Source organism: Asparagus officinalis, chromosome 6 (genome assembly GCF_001876935.1).
Source record: "Asparagus officinalis chromosome 6, Aspof.V1, whole genome shotgun sequence".
Taxonomy (NCBI): domain Eukaryota; kingdom Viridiplantae; phylum Streptophyta; class Magnoliopsida; order Asparagales; family Asparagaceae; genus Asparagus; species Asparagus officinalis.
Window position 1 is genome coordinate 46,965,190 of NC_033799.1, and position 20,955 is coordinate 46,986,144.

Sequence of the window (20,955 nt, forward strand, 5' to 3'; positions counted from 1 at the left end):
ATTCCTGCATTCTGTTTGTTACACTTGGCAACTAACCATGCTTTAAATTTATCAATAGATCCATCAACACAATATTTCTTTTTAAGTGCTCATTTTCATCCTTTGACTTTTCTATTTTTCGGTAAATCACATAACTCTCATACTTTATTCTTTTCTATAGAATCAAGTTCTTCTCTCATGGATTCTAGCATTTCATCTTGAACTTGTTCCTCTTCCTCTAGATCCTCTAGAAATGTAGCATCTCTGCTTTAATGACTCGTTTTTCTTTATTGTAGAACTTGTACCCCTTTTCCTTTTCTGAATAGCCTATTAATCTACACTTTATTGTTTTAAAATGCAACTTATTTCTAAGTTGATATGGAATGAGAACATGGGCTATAGATCCCCACTTCCTGAGATGACTCAGATTAGATTTCCTTACATTCCATAATTCATATGGTATAGATACAATTGACTTGGTGGAAATTCTATTTAAAATGTAGTTTGCAGTTAACAATGCTTCTCTCCAAAAATTTTAGAGAGACCAGAATGAGACAACATGCATCTAACTATATTCAGCAATGTTTAATTCTTTCTTTCAGCAACATCCACTAGTGGAAAAATAGGTATCGTTGACGGGCATTCCCGTCAGGAATGCTTAAAATCCCGTCGGCGATAAGTATCCTTGACGGCATCCCGTCAAGGATACACCGTCAGCAATAGTCCTGTCAGGGAAAAACTATTGCTGACAGGGCGCCGTCAGTAATGGTTATTACTGACGGAAACAATGTTGACGGCAAGTGCCGTCAGTTATAATGGAACATCGCTGACGGGAACCCCGTCAGCGATGAATATAACATCACTGACGGGAATCCGTCAGTGATTTTTGTTGCTGACGGCTTTTCGTCAACACTGTACAAATTATTGCTGACAGGAAGCCCGTCAGTGATAACTATCGCTGACGGAATCCCCGTCAGCGATTTATATAACATCGCTGACGGGAGACCCGTCAGCGATAGTTATCGCTGACGGCATCCCCGTCAGCGATGTTATATACATTGCTGACGGGGATCCCGTCAGCGATAGTTATCGCTGACGGGTTTCCCGTCAACGATAGTCATTACCAGCTAAAAAAAATTAGCTGATTAATCAGTTCCCTGTACATATTCCCTGTACATACAAATCTGCAAACATCTCTCATTCAATTTCCTGCACATTCACATCTCGAAATATATCCAAATTTCACAAACATCTCTCATTCAATCAAATTTCACAAATATTCGAAATATGTTCATTCAATTTCCACAATATGTTCATTCAATTTTCACAAACATCTCGAAATATATCCACAAAAATTTCCACAACAAATCATAAGTTCTAAATACACGCATATCATAAGTTCTAAATCCACGAAAAATCCCATAACAAACTATACACACATATCATAAGTTCTAAATCCACAAAATTTTCCACAACAAAACATATACGCATATCATTATATCCAATATAAAGATGTCCAATATACAAACCATACACGAGTTTAGGATATAACTCACTAAGATAGGTCATCCGCCCTATCCATGTCATCATCCACATCTCCTAGTATCATCTCCAATCTAACAACAAAATAATTTAAATTTAGAATCACATAATATTGTGTGTAATCATGTTTTACATATATAATAAGTATACCTGTCTGCTACTCTCTCCACTACCAGTAAATGCCTTTTGAGTGGCCAAGAAGTTCATAATCTGGCTTTGCACCCGAGTAGGAACCCGCCTTCTACAAGATTTCATTATTTGCCTGGAAACCATCGCAAAAGTAGCAGTAGGTTGGATCACTCGCATAAGCTCCTCTTGAATATCCTCCCACATCTCCTCGGGAATCTGACCATCTAACATATTCATCACAGAGGATACAAGCTGTATCGCCTGCTGAGTGCAATCCTCCTGCGGCATGTAAGAGGGCCCCGATGGCATAGTCGAGGGTGTGGAAATCGGCGGAGGCTGGAATTGTGTAGACACCCTCTGAGCTCCAACTCCCATCCACCTGGTCCTCCCCTTTTTGGGAAGTCCACAAACTAAATGGCTCACATTATAATTCTGCTCTCTAGTCAGGGGCTCTTGGCTCTGTGCAACAACCTCAGAATATGTGTTTTCCAGAGCTTCCTAAAAGACAAAAAAATAAATTTAAGAATTGACCTTTCAAAAATAAAAGATATATTTACCTGAACAAGTAAAAAAAAAAATGAAGTAGTTCACACATATAATTCATGTATGATAATTAAGATGACCAAAAGAAGAGTGCAAACAATAAATTCCCAACAAAAGAACATGCTAATAAGAGCTAAGATAATTAGTTAACCTGCATTTTCTTGGCCAATTCTAGCTTTTGTTTCTTAGTCTCATCGTCATCGTACCCCTTCTTAAATTGAACCATCGTTCTCCTGTGCAGTTCTGGTAGTGGGATAAAGGGAGCGTTCTGAGATTTAAAAATATATTTATTAGTTTTATTTATCAAATATTCTAGGAAGCGGAGAGAATATATATAGAAGATTAAAAGACTTTATACCGTTGTCCTACAAAATTGATCCTCAATCTGGGCAAATGAAGTAGTCCACGTATGATGATCATAATCTTTCTTCCATCGATTTAGTTTATTTCTCTGACATTTTTTCTTCAACATGAACAAAGAGAATTTTAGTACAAACTATAATATACAATGAAATATATCACAAGTTTCAGATAAATAACTTGATGATAATTATCTACTATACATATTTACCTGGTGCTCCTCTTGGCCCCACAATACTATAAGTGCAGCTAAGTGCTCAGGCTCAACCCTCTTATCTCGCTTGTATATCCTCTCCCAGTTGTGAGTGAAACAATCAAAGCATTTCTTCTTTAACTCATGTCTCCACTCCCGAAGAGAATGCTTGAACTTTCCCGTGTATCCAAATAAAAATTCCCAGCCTACGGGATTGTCTTCGATGTTGAAATATCTCTAAAAATTAAAATATAGTTAAGCATGGACAATAATTGACAGAATTGAAAAATAATTGTGCTAAATAGAAGAATTTACCCAACAATCTCGATATATACTCTCCAAGACATGAAATGGCTGCTCCTCAGCCTCGTAATAAGGATTCACATTATCACTCCTCCGTATCAAGCATCCAAGGTATGAGCTAAAGTTAATAGCTCATTGTCCGGTTGGAATCCCATTATGTCCCCATCTCACAATTGCTCGAAAACCATCCGGGGGTAACTTTTTTTTAAAGTCACTGCCTTGGCGTCCTTTTTTCTGGTAAAGTTTTTATCCTACAACAAAGAAAAAAATAATAGATATAAAGTTTTTCTCCTACAACAAAGAAAAAAATAATAGATATATCAACACTTTTATTAGATATAGATACAATATTAAGGAAAAAAATGCAATTATGTAGACAGTCAACATGATATTTTAGACTGGGGTTTTATTATTGATGTTTTACAAGCTAAAAGGGTTAGAACTTGTCTTGATAGCACCCTTAACTAAGTTAGAATTTCATTATCTTCTATTTAATCAGAATATAAATGCAAAGGAAAAAAGTTCAAATGTTATAGACTTTTTCAAACATTAGATATATGTTTAATCTCAACGCTACTTGCAAGCATTAATTCAGCTGAGTTGTTCTAAGATTAATCATCCAATTAATACACAGAATCAAGGCACCCATCACTAAATAATAGACCCAGAATAAAATTTTTTGATCAATCTCACCAAATCTTTGTCTGATTTCATTTTTTGCATTAGATAAAATCTCATTAATCTGTGGGCCCCATTCATCCAATCGTTTTTTCGCAAGCATGTATTTTTATGTATGCTTGAGTCTGTACCCCTCTGCACATGCTGGTAAAGGCCCGCGCTCAATCCCAGGAATATATGCTCGAAGTATCACTGGAGGATCTGCATATAATGGTACGGTAGTCGGCTCTTCCTCACCCTCACCTAAAAAAATAAAAGAAATAAATTATCATTGTGCATATATCATGAATAAAAATACTTAAGTTAAACTAAGATATACCTGACATCTCTCCTGAACTCGGTGGCTCTTCCTCAGTGGATTGGTCTTGACTGGGGTTAGCTTCGAATAACCTCCTGTTAATGTTTTTAGACATCTGCAAGTTGAATAAACATACAAATTAATATATTATAGATGCAATTTGGCTTGGCGTAAATAAAAACAATATGTATTGTTGCGTTACTAAAATTTTCAGTTCACATCAAGTTTGTAGGCATCTACAAGCTGAATATACAAAATAAGATATTACATATTTATATCGTCCAAAAGGTAATTGAGATACATCATAGTGATATTAAAGTTTTCATTTTACAATTTGCAAACTAAAAAAAGTTACATGAAGACCCGATTACAAATAATTGTTGTTTAGCTCCTATTAATGTCTGTGACAATATTTGGAATGTCTGTCCGAGTTGTTGGAGCATCCGTATCAAACACTATGTTTTGAGGATACGAGAATTCATCGATCGCTGCATTTGGCTCATTGAAGTTGTTTATATAGCTCTCGCCATCATCTTCATTGATAGAAGGTTGAATATAAGCCCTAGAATCCTTGTTCAGGACAACCCACTCGTCTTTAACCGCAGGATCTTTCACATAGAAACATTGTCCCACCTGAGATGCAAACATGAATTTTTCATCACTATCAATTTCTTTATCGAGATTGACAATTGTAAATCCAAAGGGATCCTTTTGAGTCTTTACAAAACACCAACGAATCATGAACATCATGTATTTATGTTCATTTGGACCACCATAGCCGTAGAATATCTCCACCACATCTTCCAACATTCCATAATATGTTATATAATTTTCAACAGGATTCTGATCTCTTCTGGACCACACACTGGACATGCATATGTTCCCTTTGTAGACCAACCTGAAAGATTCGCATAGGCTGGAAAATCATTAATTGTCCATAGTAAAATAGCACGTAGTCTGAAAGACTGCTTTGCATGAGTATCATATGTCATAACCCCTTAAGTCCAGGGTTGTTTTAACTCATCAATTAGCGGTTCTAAAAACACATCTATGTCATTGCCTGGTGCATGCTTGCCCGGTATCAATAATGAAAGTATCATATACGGTTGTTTCATGCAAAGCCAAGGTGGTAAGTTGTAAGGCGTTAATACCACAGGCCATGTAGACCAACCAGAACTCATTATCCCAAATGGATTGAATCCGTCGCTAGACAAACCTAGTCTAACATTCCTGCACTCATTCGCAAACCAAGGAAAAGTTCTATCCATATGCTTCCACGCCTCTGCATCAGCCGGATGTCTGATTTTACCATCATTAGTACGTTCTTCCATGTGCCACCTCATTTGCTTAGCAGTGTCTTTATTCATATACAACCGTTTTAGCCTTGGTATTAAGGGAAAATGACGCAGGACCTTTGCTGGAATCTTCTTTTGCTTAAACATAGCCCTTGTTGTCCCACGTGTTGAACAATTTTTGCGTTGTACCCACCGTGATACTCCACAAATTGGACACTCCTGAAGATCTTTTTTATCTTTATAGTAGAGGATACAATCATTAGGGCATGCGTCGATTGTATTGTAATCAAGTCCTATAACGGAAACAATCTTCTTTGCGTTATCATAATTTTCTAGTATGCTCTCTTTTCCATTTGGAATGACTTTTCTCAGCAACACAAGCAACATGATAAAATATTTATCTTCCATTCCACTAAGAGACTTTATACGCAAAAGACGCAGCATAAATGATAACCTGGTGAACTCGGTGCAACCCTCGTACAGGTCATTTTCATTATCGTCTATTAATTTCATTATCTGCGCCAGCTGCTCATGATCAGTCACGCCTCCAGCATTTCCCGACTCGTCAGCATCCTCGGCATAATCAGATTGATCTATATTAGGAACTGTTAACATATCCACGAGCATCGTATGTGTATCATCTATTCTCGTATCATCTATTCTCCCACCGGAAGTACCGGTATCCGCTATCAGTTCCATTTCTTCAAGACATCCTTCCCCATGAAACATCCAATATTTGTACTCCTCATGGAATCCTGATATTAAGTGTTTCTGTAAATCACTTTTATCCACCAACGCCCTATTTTTACACCAACAGCAGGGACAATACACGACATCACTATTTAACTTCCGTGGGTTTGCCAAGGCGTACTGTATGAATTGATTTATTCCATCTTTATATCGACTATCCCTCCATCTATCAATACGAGGAATATCGATCCATGATTTGTCCGAAACTATCCTCATAGATCTGTATGATATTAAGCATAATTAGGTAATGTGAATTTTTATTAGTAACGCATCAAAGTAAAGGTTGCGTGATATTAACTTTCTTCACGACATCAAGGAAATTTTAATTATAATAATCTCGGAGGGAAAATTACCAGAACATAAATTATGTGGGAGTAAAATCTAACGTTCATATTTGAAATAAGACAATTTAACGGCTGTCATAGGAAATGGACCTATCCCATTAAGAATATAGTAGTGTTTACAACTACCTTTATATACTTTAAGCGTTTTTATTTCTTGAAAATTTTGGCAGCACCTACCCGCAGTTCTCCGAGTATACTGTGCGGATGTTATAATACGTATCAATCATTGATAATAGATCGATTATAGATCGATACGCAAAACAACATACGCTTATTGTACACGGAGAACAATGCGGTACGTGTTATCAAAATTTATAAGGAATAAAAATGCATAAAGTACACAAAGATAGATGATACACTACTGTATTCCTAACCTATACGAGAAGGGGACTCCGCCCCGGACAGATCTAATAATTATTGCATGTATATCATGCTCCTAACATAAATCACGTTATTCTCTTTAGATGTAAAAAGTATTTTCACATCCAACTAGAATTGCGTGAGTTTATATAAGAAGAGATTCACATCCAACATTATTAGACGGGAAACTAGGGGTAATGACTTTCGATTCATAAATCATGATATATAACATATGCAATTGACTTTAGCAAACTTTTTAGTACTATTGAAATATTTACTTCTACAAAAGCTACATACAAATTTAACTAAAGTTCCTCTGTGCGCCCACCACTGCTGTGATAGTTAATAAGTGTACATTATTAGACAGACATGGATTTAACATTGAAAAAGATTCTACTACAAGCCTGAGCTAGGTTCTTACGTGCATCTTTAATATAAACACTATAAAGTTATTTTGCTGTTTTTTGAAGAGAGTGCAATAGTTTAATTTTTCCCACTAGGAACTGCATCAAAACTTAAAATAAATATTAACCCAAAACAAAAAATTATTTTAATTCAATTCATAATTCACAATTGAATCTTAACCATTGCTGCATTATCCATCTCCAAGCGATTCATTAGAGTCGCAAAAATCGGAAGGAAGGGAAAACAAAACCTAGCAATCTAAATGGATAGTTACAACTCATAGAATCCTATTAGAATTAATCATAAAATCATCTCCAACGATGATATAATTACAAATAATATAAATATGTCAACAATTCAGCCATTTAACACCAATAAATTCGCAAAAACCTACCGACAATAGCTAAGCAGAGTAGTTTCCCTCTAATTGCTATTTTACTCTTGATTGAAGGGGCTAATTCAAAATAACTTAAGAATTAACAAATTTACTAGTAATTTCAATGATTTGATGAACTAATTTCAATGATTAAGGGACCTAATAGAAAATTTAATGATCTAAGTGACAAATAATATTACCTTGATTGACTGCAGCGGTGAAGTCACGGCGGCGGTGGACGCGGCGGCGGCGGAGGCGGCTGCCAAAGGGAGAGAAGCTGTCGTGGAGGTCGTCGACGTCGCTCCCGACTTTGGTGCTAATCAAGAACGATTTACCCGACTTTGGTGCTAATCAAGAACGGTTTACCCGACTTTGGTGCTAATCAAGAACGGTTTACCCGACTTTGGTGCTACGAGAAGTCGACACTGGAACTGGAGGCTGTTTGCGTCGAAAATTGATGTATTCATTGCGGTATTCATTACAACTTCAATCGTTATAATAAAAACAAAAAAGATTGTCTTTTTATAAGACTTTTACACAATGAGAACAAAAGTTTACAATTCTCGTCAAACAAACGCAGAGATCTTTATCGGTCTTCTGTTTGCGTGGGATCTTTGCCTGTGCCGGGGTTTATCCGTGGACCGCCTTAGATCTGGATCCGGTTGATGGAAAATTCGGCAGAGCTTCGCCTTCGCCGAGGAAGTATTTGATTTGAAGCGCTGAAATCGACCAAGCGAAATCAGGGCTCTTCTCGAGATTAAGACCAAGCCTAATCTCAAGGGACGGGAGGAAACGGGCTTCGGATCTCTCGAACTCTCCTTCTTTATGCCGAAGAACTCGCCAAGATCTGTCAATCCTCGCTGAAATTCGTGCTCCTTTGACTCCTCAATCCGGCAGCACTTCGTCCTCTTGATAATCAATCGCCCCTGCTAAAAGGAGGCCCTAGGCTTGTATTTATAGGGCTTCGGAAGCGGTTATTTGGATGAGAACAAATGATTTGGCTCTATCTTCAGTTAACAACAGCCTAACCACGTTTGGGGATGATATCAAGTCAGATAGAAACCCCTGGAACAGATAAATCCTGCAAAATACAGCATCAAAACCGTCAAAACGCATTTCGGGTTCCGTACTGCGCTTGCGCGGGTCGGATCAGTCCGACCTGCGCTTGCGCGGGTCGGATCAGTCCGACCTGCGCTTGCGCGGGTCGGATCAGTCCGACCTGCGCTTGCGCGGGTCGGATCAGATCCGACCTGCACTTCTGCGGGTCGGATCAGATCCGACCTGCACTTGTGTAGGTCGGATTGATCCGACCTGCACTTGTGCAGGTCAGATTGATCCGTCCCGCGCTTGCGCGGGTCGGTTTATTCCGTCCTGCGCTCGCGCAGTTTTGCCGACTCATTCTTTTATGTTCAATTTCTTCTGAGATTTTCTCTTTTCGCGTGTTTGACCGATTTGTTGACTTGTATGCTTCGTCGCAAGACCGATCGTCGAACGCGCGTTGGTTAATATACGCGTGCTGATCGATGCGCGCGGGCTGATTGACGTGCGCGCGTTGACCGGCGCGCACGAGCTAACCGACGTGCACGAGATGATTTGACGTGCGCTGACTGATTGGCGAATTTTCTTGACTCGCCTATTCATTGCTTCGAGTTTCGTGCGGGCTCTCATAGGCAATTTTAGACGCCTACAGATACCCCCTCCAAAGTGTTTCAGCCTCATTCTTTTATAGAGGAGTCTGAAATGCTTTGGATATGATGGATCCCCACCTTCAATCGGTGTTAAAGGACCTACAAATGATTTCGATTCTTGACTTCTCCATATCTTAGCATATTCTGTGTTTTATCGAATAGCTAAGATTTTCCCGGTACTGCGTTTATCATCCGACCGTTATCGAAGCCTTGAACCGAATTTGGTGAATAGATTTTTGTTGATGTGTTGACCTTAGGGTTTTGAATCGATCGGCGTTGACTTTTATCGCAACGCGTTGACCGGCGTTGACCTAAGGCTACGCGTTGACCGGCGTTGACCCTAGGGTTTCGCATTAACCTGAGGAGAACCAGTTTATACTCGTGTACTCCTGGGAGTTTTGGGAATCAGTTTAACCTCATGTACCCGTTGGAGGTTGCCAAATTATCCTTAAGAATTATTATCTGTAACATTCTCTAGGAACTTCCTGTCAAAATGGGAAACAGTTTAGACTCATGTACCCGTTGGAGTTTGGATTTCTAATATTCCAATAGTGGGCGAAAATATCGCGAAATCACTCAAAATATAAAATCGGGTCCCGAATATTCCGAAAATAGGCGAAAAGTCACAAAATCACCCAAAATATAAAATTGGGTCTCGAATATTCTGAAAATAGACGAAAATATCTCGAAATTATTTGGGAGACGGAATTGAACTCCGAAAATTCCAAATCTGAGTGAAAACGCCGCCAAATTATCCGGGAGATGAAATTGAAATCTGAGCGTTCCAAATATGAGTGAAAATGCCGCGAAATTATCCGGGAGATGAAATTGAACTTCGAACATTCGAAAAACGGGCGAAAACAGGCGCCAATAAGAGTCTGACCCGCATTCACGCGGGTCAGATGAATCCGACCCGCGTGATCGCGGGTCGGATCAATCCGACCCGCGAGCACGCGGGTCGGACTGTGTCCGACCTGCAAAACGCGGGTCGGGAGGGGCATGGGATAAAAAAAATCCCTTTCTTCCTCTCCAAAACTCCGGTCCCAGTTCTCTTCTTCCCCACTGCGGTTTCTTCCCTTGAGTTCCTGTTCTTTGAGAGCTCTTCTTCCTCAAGAGTTCTTAACAAATCAAAGTTCCTCTCCTTAAAACCCATCAGCTCCTCTTCTTCCCACTTGGATTCGAGCAAAGGAGAAAATTTCAATCTAGGGTTTCGGCGATTTTGATTTGGACCTGAGCATCGGTGGGCTTCTTCTCCTCTTCAAGCTTCAAAACCTGGGTAAGTATTCTTCCATGACTTTGATTTCCTTGCTTTGATTTTAATTAGTTCCTCAAGCTTTGATTCAATAATTGAAAACCTAGTTCTTCGAATTTGGGCAAAAAAAACTGGGATTTTGTTGATAGCCGAATTCTTGGACTGTTCTTGGCCGAAATTTGTTTCCTTTCAGTTTTAGATAGCAATTGATCCTTTGATTCGTAATTTTGGACGAAAATAGCACTTCTGTTGGCCTTGGAGAATGACAACCGAGGTTCTTAGTTTTTTTTTGTCAATATCCGAACTTAATCCTGGATAAGATTCCTTCGGACAATAGTTGAAACTCCATTCTTGTTTTTATCTTGTGTAAGTCTCCGTTGAGTAATAATCAATATACTACTTTTTGGTCTTGAATGAAACTAAAACTGATCTTCTTTGTGAATGAGACTCGAAACGAACTTGCATGGGACGCTTAGCTTACTCAATAGGGTTTCCATCGCCTCGTTACTCTCCTCATCATCAGAGGATGGCGGAACAGAATCGCTGGCGTGAGATATCAAGGCGGAGGTGGAGGGGGATAAATTTGGTAGTTCCTCCTGCGCAAGTCGTGCCGACCGACGCCGGTGACGAACGTCCGCTTCCGTTTGAATCTGGTCTACTTCACCCTTGCGTCGTTTAGGGTTCTTAGCCATTTCTCTTATAATTTTCTTCGGCATTTTCCTTGTGGATTTCCTGGCCGCTAGAGTCAAACTAGGGTTTTCAAATTGGGTTCGCAAGCTGAAGGAGGTTCGAGTTTTGGGGATATTTGTGGGTCTACAGAGAAAAGAGCGCGAGCGAGAGAAAGAGGGAGGGCAGATTTGGGGGCGAACAGTTACAAGGGTAATTTCGTCTTTAGAGACGAACTGTGCTCTCAGAGTTGTCTGGGAAATGAAAAAGGGGCTGAAACATTATTGAGTTGGGTATTAGGGGCTTGATCACACAAAAAAAAATACAGGGGTCCTAGTCACAACCGGATCTTTTTTTTGGGGCCTTAAAACATTTTTCCCTAGTTTTCTTAATATATATGTGTGTAACTATATATATAGTCTGAAAAAAAATGTGTAAATCAAGATAACCTGAAAAATATTTTCAACGCTAAGTTAAGCATGCAAAAATTTCATTATTTTTAATTAAAAGTCTAAATTAAGGCTTAAGTAAAGTATACTACTTTAAAAAATTATTTCTTAAGAAATTTATTTGGAGTTATCATAAAAGGTAAACTTGAGTATATCACTAACTAGGAATTAGAATATTTAAAAATCTATCAATTAGATCAATTATTACTTAACTCTATTAATTGGCAAGTTTTGTTTACTTAAAACTAACAAAAAATAAATGCTAAAAAAATATTACTGAAACAAAATACTAGCTAGGAAAATATAAACAAAAAGCTAACTAGCTTACACCCCCATACTCAGATTTTGCAGTGTCCTCAAGGCAAATACTGACAATAATATCCAAAATATCACAGTTTAATAAGTACATGTCGAAATAAAAATCAAAGACTGGGTAAAATAAAAAGAACATCCCTCACTGCTCATCTCCTGATAGATCGTCATCCACATCATCAGCGACAGCTGCTGAACTCGGTCCCGCTTCATCCTCTCCTGGGAAATCATCTGGCTGAAATGGTGTGATAAAACTATGAAGCTCAGGTGGAAGTCCATATGTATTTCCATGTTCTCTCTGTCATCCTCTCGCCAAATATGCCAATGTCTCGGTTGAGTAGCCTATCTGACAATGCATCTCGTGCATCTGACGCTGCATCCTGTGCATCTGAATCTGCATCCTTTCCATACGACTCCGCATCCTATCCATCTTCTCTCGAATGGGGTCATGTGTATCTGACTGGTGATGAGGAGGCTCTCTACCTGAAGGACCGGACTGATCTCGCCCTGAAATGCTCCTCCTCACAGTCTGATCATTTAGTAACCCCTTCCCTGCTTCTAACCTATCCTCTGCAAATACTGGAGCATAAAATCTATGGCAGAGTCTAGTGATGAAATAGGGGTAAATCTGAGTTCATGATGCAGACTGTGTCTTGACCCAATCCAACACACTCTCCACTGATGAGTGCATCCATACAAATATAATTTTTGCTACATCAAACCGCTGACCAGTGGCTATCCAAAAAAGAAGGAGAATGTCGTGGGGGGTAATGACAGAATATGCAGTGGTGGGTTTCAAATCAAAGTGCAGGAAAAGATTAAGTAATCTGTATTTTGGTTTGAGATTTCCTGAACCGAAATTAGATGTAAAGATCCTCCCACACAAGGTTGTAGACATGTTATTGTATTCTGATGTACCAGGCTATAATGTGGAGGCTAAGTGGAAGTAATCTGGTACATCAGTGGGTGGTTCTGCAAGATCAAGGGTAGCACAGATAGTGGAAAGATCGAAAACAACCCTAACACCCCTCACTATAGAAAAAGCTAAAAATTCTCTATCTGGATCAATTTCCCATCCATAATAGAACTCATGGACTAATGAAATGTTTGCTTTCTCTAGGGGTTTAGTCATCATGCTCCTAAGACCTACTGCAGTTAACATGGTGATTGTGGATTGATGTCTGTAAAGCACTCATCTGAAAACCTCTCAAAATGAAGATTAAGACTCACAATTCTAGCCAAAATTATGGGTCTATCTATATCGGTATTAAAAGGATCTTGAGAGGATGATAAACTTGCTCGGGATTTCTTTCTCGGGGGCATCTACAAAGAAAAAAAACATTTTAATAAAAAAATCCCAAGTTTTTTTTAAAAAAATTAGCTATAAATTGTTCAATATGAGTTAATTTCAAGTTATCAAAATTTCGTTTTGACAAAAAAAATCCTCAAAATTATTCTTTTAGAACGAAAAATATCAAAATTTTGATAACTTGATCAGTGAAGCATACATGTTGATATGACAATTATAAGCTAAACCTTATAAATGTTGAATAAAACATTCTCAATTATCCAATACAAATTTTCGAATGTGAGAAGTACCCAATTTTAACTTTTATTTGACCAATTACTCATATTTCATAAGTTGAACTGCGAATGTTTGAATTTTCGAAATTTGCACAAAACATCCCAAATTCAAATTTTAATTGGAATTTATTGGTAAAATACCCAAGTTGAATGTCTAAAAGTTTTCGGTTTGGCACAAAACATCCCAAAGTCCAATTTCGTATTTTTCATGAAACCCCCAAGAAATTTTGGATTTGCATAAAACACCTTGTTTTTGAAATTTTCGATTTTTACACAAACTATTCCCAATTTTTTTTTTTAGATTTTTGTACAAGATATCCTCAATTGAATTCCAAGTTCAAATTTTTGTGTTTTTGCACAAAACCCCCTAAGAAATTTTTAGATTTTGTATAAACCCCCTAAATTTTCGGATTTTGGACAAAATCCCCAATTATACCCTTAATTTGTCAAATTGATCAATTTTTATCATGAATCAACACCAAACTATGATAATAATCCAAAACTATTCATGATTCATCCACTAGATCATCCATGTATTCATTCAAAAATTAAAAAAAATAAAATTACAAGATCAAGTTAGAAAATATACCTTGGGGAGATGAGGAAGAAGCCCAAGAAATTGAAGAAAAATCCCTCCAAGTGGTCTAGATTCCGTATAAGTTTGATGGGTGAAATTAGGGTTTTAGAAAGGGGTAAATCGGGTTTTGGGGAGATGGAATGAAAGAGAAGGAAGTTGAAGGGTTTTTATTCCAATAGCCAGCGCATCGATGTTAGCATCGATACGGGCATAGATGATGGGCATCGATGCCAACATCGATGCCCAAATTTCTGGCGTTTGGGCCAGCCGGCCCAAATACGAATTTTCTTCAATTTCTTTTTTCTTTTTTTTCTTTCTTATGGGCTAGTGAATATGGGCCGAATTTTTGTTGTTTTTTTTAAGTGAAAGACAAAAATGTGTATATATTTATATATTTCAAAAATTTCCCCAAATCCGCTCATCTCTCTCACATTTCCTCTCAATCTCTCCCCAAATCCGCTCATCTCTCTGAGCCGCCGCTTTCTCCTCCGACGAGATCAGCCCTCCTCTCAATCTCTCACATTTCCCCAAATCTGTGCATCCTCCTCCAACTAGATCAGCCCTCTGAGCCGTCGTTTTCTCGAACGTCGTGCTGCTGATCTCGCCGTCATCACTCTCGTCGTCATCCTCCCTCGGACTCGGACTCATCCTCCCTCGGTCTCGTCGTCGTGCTGCTGATCTCGCCGTCGAGCTGCTGATCTCGCCGTCGATCTGGTGCTGATCTCGCCGTCGATCTGGTGCTGATCTCGTCGTCCTAAGCCAGAGTTCGTGAGCCGGATCCGCTCATCCTTCTCCGTCCTCCTCCCTCCGAGCTATCCTCTCTCAGGTGAAATCCCATCCCAATAAAAACCCAATAATAATTCATGTTAGTTGGATTGAGTTAGTTGTTTGATAACAAGTCCGTTATCATAGTTAATCAAATTTCTGCTACAATAGATTTTTGTTCTTGGTTCATAGTTAATCAAATTTCTGTTAGTTGTTTACAACAAGTTCGTCATCATAGTTAATCAAATTTCTGCTACAAATAATTATATGAAGTTAAGTAATGATTTGGATAATAACCCCACGAGAATTTATAGTCTATAACAGTGAATTAGCTAAGTTAATCAAATTTCTGCTACAAATAGATTTTGATCTTGGTTTATATTTATAGTCTATAACAGTGAATTTGCTAATGAAAAATTATCTGTGTGAAAGTTAATCAAATTTTTGCGTGAAAACAACAAATTAATAAGATAGACTTTGAATGCAAAGTGGGGTTTTGCAACTATTTTTCCCCAATGAATTAATAAGCTAAGTTTGTATTTCTAACCACAATAGAAATACTAAGTTTGTTTTTATTGAATTTATTTTCTTCTTTAGGAGTTCGGAATGGAGTCAGAGAATTCAACTACTGTAGAGTTCGGAATGGGAGAATCAAGTGTTATTGGAAGTGAAATTGCGGCCAATACTGTAAATCATCCTAAACCACTACTTGGAATGAAGTTTAATAGTTATGAAGAAGCTTATAATTATTATAACTCTTATGCATTGTTGATGGGTTTTGGAATAAGGAAGAGCACGGTAAATTACTCTCGCAAAACTAGAGAAGTGGTAGACAGAAAGTTTGTTTGTGATAAGGAGGGCTATAAATCTAATAGAGACAAGATAGAGATCTCTCTTCGGCGAGAGACCCGAGTGGGATGTAAGGCAATGATGCGAGTTAAATTAATGAAGGACAAATCGTGGGAGGTCACGGGGTTTGTTGAAGAACATATAAATCATGTGTTGAGTAGTCCAGACAAAGCAAAAATGCATAGATCACATCAACAATTTCATAAAACTCAAAGATGTAAAAAACTTATTGATAGTCTGCGAGAAGAAGGTATGCCTCCTTCCACTATTTCTCGCGTCATCAATGCAACTAATGGAAGAGAAGGTGAAATAGTGACACCACAATAATGCATTGATCATATCAGAACCCAAAGAGTCAACAATATTGGTCATGAATGCATATCTATCATTCGACATTTTCAGAGTATGACAGCGAATGATCCAGAATTTTATTTTGCAATAGAAGCAGACAATAGTGGAAAAATGAGGAGTTTTTTGGGCTGATGGAAGATCAAGAGCATCTTATTTGCAATTCAGTGATGTTATTGTCTTTGATGTGACATACAGAACTAATAAGTTCAGTCTTCCATTTGCTCCATTTACTGGTGTAAATCACCACAGGCAGTCTACTTTACTTGGTTGTGCATTATTAGCCGGTGAACAGGAAGATACCTTTGTGTGGTTATTTCAAGAATGACTGAAATGCATGCATGGCATTGAACCAGGTGCTATTTTAACAGATCAGGATAGAGCAATGTGTAATGCTATTCACTCAGTGTTTCCAACGACAAGACACCGTTATTGCTATTGGCACATGCAAAAGCACATTATGGATCATTTGCCTACTTTGGGGTCTCGTTATGGTGAACAGTTTCAAAGGTATTGGGGCTTGTGGTATAATAGTGCTTCAATTGAACAATGTGAAGAATATTGGCTTGAGATGAAGGAGAAGTTTGATATAAATGAAGAAGGGGAGGGATGGTTACAAACAGTTTACAAATGTCGAGAACACTGGGTGTCATGTTATCTGAAGGACATTTTTTTTGCTGGAATGAGATCGAGCCAAAGGAGTGAAAGTGTTAATGCATTTTTTGATGGGTATGTTAACTCACAAACTCAATTACACGAGTTTGTGACACAATATGTAAAATCAGTAACTCATCGTCGCTTAAGTGAAGCCCATGAAGATTTTAAGAGTCTTAACACAAAGCCTGTCATGCTCCTTGGACATCCGATTGAGGTCCAAGCTGGTGAAATGTATACACGCAATATGTTTGATGTATTCCAAACTGAATTCAAAGGATTTGGTACAGAGTTTTGTGAAGAATTGAAAAAAGATGGGGACATTGTTGAATACAAGATCTGTAAGTTTACAGATAGAGAAAAATGGGAGGTGGTTACTTATGAACAATCTAGTCATATCCAGTTCTGTTGCAGTTGTGCTTTGTTTGAAACTAATGGTGTTGTATGTAGACATATATTGTCGCTAATGATAGCTATGCAGATGGATTCATTACCCGACCATTACATCCTACACCGTTGGACTATACATGCTCGACATCGTAACATTGGGGTTGGTAATATTATATTTGGAAGAAACATCACACGCTGTGAAGAGAAGATTAATTTATTGAAATCTTGGGCTTTAAGAGCAAAATTCAATAATGTGCTCGAGCTTGCATTTGCTTCAGAAGAGAAGATGCAAAAACTAGATGATGTGCTAACAAATTTCATAGAATCACTGGAAGATGAAATTGGAGAAACTCAAGATCAAATGATGGATATTCCTCAAATTTCCGCACCCATCTCACATACAATGGAACACATTCCTCATATTACAGTTCGTGATCCTGATAGACCTGCAAGGACTAAAGGTCGTCCACACAATGCTACTAGAATCCAATCAGGTTTAGAACAAGCACAAGAAAAGAAAGAAAGGAAGAAACGTATATGTAGCAGATGTCGTGAACTCGGGCATTATAGAACTAGCTGTAAAGTCAACTTGCCAAGGTACAATTAATATTTTTTCATGAAACTTTTTCTGTTTGATTAAATTCTCGGTAATGATTATTTTGTAATTTGATTTACAGCTCAATTCTCGGTAATGATTAAAATTTTCTCGGTAATGAAGGGCTCAATATTTTTGAGGTAATGATTTGCAGCATATGTTTACACATATGTGAAGGGCTGAATATAGTTTAATGCGCTCAATTCTCGGTAATGATTAAAATTTCTTCTCTTTTATGCAGCTATCTTGTAAAATCCGAGTGAATATATAGCATCAATGGTGGCTGGTTGGAACACAAGTTGAGCATTCTCTTTTATGCAGCTATCTTGTAATGTGATTTGAGCTTATATTCAGCTACTTTGGTTGTAACTTTGGAGGTTAAGTCTGTCTTTGATGAAACTCTGTTTGATGTTGTAACTCATGATGTAACTCTGTTTGATGCTTGTAGCTTTGCTGTGGCTTATATTCAGCTACTTTGGTTGTAGCTCAATTCTCTTTTATGCAGCTATCTTGTAATGTGATTTGAGCTTATATGCAGCTATCTTGTAATGATTATTCAGCTACTTTGGTTGCATCTGTTTCTTGTGATTTGAGCTTATATGATTTGCAGCTCAATCCTGGTGTTTCAGCAGGGTTTTAGAAGCATTTGGAAGTTGTTCTGTGAAAAGCAGAAGCAATAATATTTTGTAAGGGACTGACCGTTTTTTTTTTTTGTTGTTGTGAAATTAATCACAAGGCTGATTATGGCCAAAGCTGTGAATATTTGAGATGTAATCCAATTCCAGTCATAATAAGTTTGAAAGCAAAAGCATCGTATGGTATAATGAAGTTATACCATACCCCCATATCATTAAGGGTGAGAATGTGTGATGCTGGGACTTGAAGCATACTTGAGATTCCAGTGCCTCGATCATGTCAAAACTAGAAGGCTGGGCTCTCAATAAGCTCCCAGGACGTTTAGCATCTGCAAAATCCTGGGAATGGCTTCAATCGGAAACAAAATGCTACATGATCATTCCTTCACTAAGATCCTCATGCTTGAAAGAACCTGTGTTCTAACTACAAATATTGATAGTAAACAACTGACCAAATACATGGTTTGGTTGAACATCGGACATTTGACAGTCTCCCCATGAAAAAGATACATGGTTTCAGCCCCACTATTCAATCTTACTTCCACATCAACCAAAATTTCAACTTTAAACTGCATCAAGTAGGACAAAACCAAACATCAATTTCGCCAGCAAACAACAAAAACCATCAAAATGGTCTCACCTGAACGAGTCCAGACTTTGCGATTATAAAACAAATTACTATTCTAATTTGTCTGAAGATACAAAACCAGAACACCAGAAGTTCTCATCAACATACACTTCCACAAAGAAGGATAATACATTCTTACACTCTACTTAGCACAAATCCAATAAAAATACCAAATACAAATCCAAGAAAAATACCAAATAAAAGAGCAAATACAACAAGCTTTAACAAATCCATAATATCAATCTCAATCTTTCTCTTTTCCCGCAATTCTACACTTGACACGGCTCTTGAACTTGCGGCCTCACGCTCGACAGCTTTGTTTGAACAAGCCCTGTCTTTGAACCTTCAATCTCCTCTTCATCAGATACTCATTTGAAGAATCCACAATTACTCACTTTCCAATTAGCGCATCCCAAAAACAATCGACCATGGTTCGTCTTAGTTCCAGATCTAGAGAGTATAACCCTCCTTCCACAATGGCACAACAGTCCATGACGATTGCTTGAAGATGACTCCATGATTCACGGCTACAGACACAAAAGTTTGCATATTCATCGCAATTGAAAAATAATAATTGGCAAAAAAAATTAAACTACAAGGGTCTGTCCCTTTTTCTTGCTTGGAATTCTAACCGTGATCAATGACTAACGAAGCGAACATTTCACTTTTCTCACAGCAAGTCACAGCATACCCAGTAGAACAAAGTCAAAACTTGGCCCCTTTCAAAAGTTACCAACTTTAACTATCATATAACGTAAATTTTGATCAGCCAGAATCATTATTCTCGGTCCTCTTGCTCTCTCTTCACCACTGAATCTTCTCTTTGATAATAGCACGTCTCTCTCCTCTCAATTCAAAAATTTTCACTCTTCTTAGCAATATTTCGTAGTGGAAACTATTACAAGGACTCTGATATTAATAAAATAATAATAATTTTGTATTTGAAGAATGTGACATGATAATGAACATTTCAGGAAACATATATCAAAGATAAACTTCGCCAGAAACTAATATCTGAGAATGACATTATAGGAACAAAAAAACAACTGACATAGTCCTCGTAATACTTCAGTAACCACCAATGAATTTATGAACCTAGTTATCTAACCACTAACTCAATCCAAAACCACTACATAATCCATCAAATAATTAAAATAAGCAGATCAATGTGAAGAATACTGGCAGATAAGAGATCTGGTCTTCGATAAGAGAAAGACCAGGTTTCATAAGAGAAAGACCTTGTTATCAAACAACTAACTCAATCCAACTAACAGGAATTATTATTGGGTTTTTATTGGGATGGGACTTCACCTGAGAGAGGATAGCTCAGAGGGAGGAGGACGGAGGAGGATGAGCGGATCTGGCTCACGAACTCTGGCTCAGGACGACGAGATCAGCACCAGATCAACGACGAGATCAGCTCGATGGCGAGATCAGCACCAGTTCGACGACGAGATCAGCAGCACGACGACGAGATCAGCAGCACGACGACGAGAGTGATGACGACGAGACCGAGGGAGGATGAGGACGAGTCCGAGGGAGGATGACGACGAGAGTGATGATGGCGAGATCAGCAGCACGACGTTCGAGAAAGCGGCGGCTCAGAAGGATGATCTCGTCGACCTCCTCCTTCGAAGGCTCGAGATTTGTGAGCTGATGTCGTTGGAGGAGTGCTCGAGAACTCGTGAGCGGATATGGGGAAGCGACGGCTCTGTTGCAGGCGAAGGCTCGAGATCTCGTGAGCGGATTTGGGGAACGGCGGCAACGAGTCTCGCCGGAGGAGGGCTGATGTCGTCGGAGGAGGGCTGATGTCGTCGGAGGAGAAAGCGGATTTGGGGATTTGGGGAAAATTTTGAAGTCACGAGTTGAGATTTGGGGGGGAGAGAGAGAGGTCACGGGCATAAATTTCACGGTCATAAAGCGACGTTTTTTGCAATAAAACCCCTACAGCGCACAGAGATGGTGAACTGGCAGCTCACCTACAGTTTCCTCTATATATATATATATA

The 20,955-nt window shown here is 38.5% G+C and overlaps 1 protein-coding gene and 1 long non-coding RNA gene across 2 annotated transcripts in view; both read right to left on the minus strand.

The window, feature by feature from the left end:
- The window catches only part of LOC109846134, a 53,336-nt gene that overhangs the window by 21,687 nt on the left and 10,694 nt on the right, over positions 1-20,955 (minus strand). The gene's annotated exons all lie outside the window — the stretch shown is intronic.
- On the minus strand, positions 18,983-20,896 carry LOC109844372. Its single transcript, XR_002248006.1, has 2 exons — positions 20,259-20,896; positions 18,983-19,474 (listed from the first exon to the last, which is right to left on the minus strand). It is a non-coding gene; the product is annotated as an uncharacterized LOC109844372 (long non-coding RNA).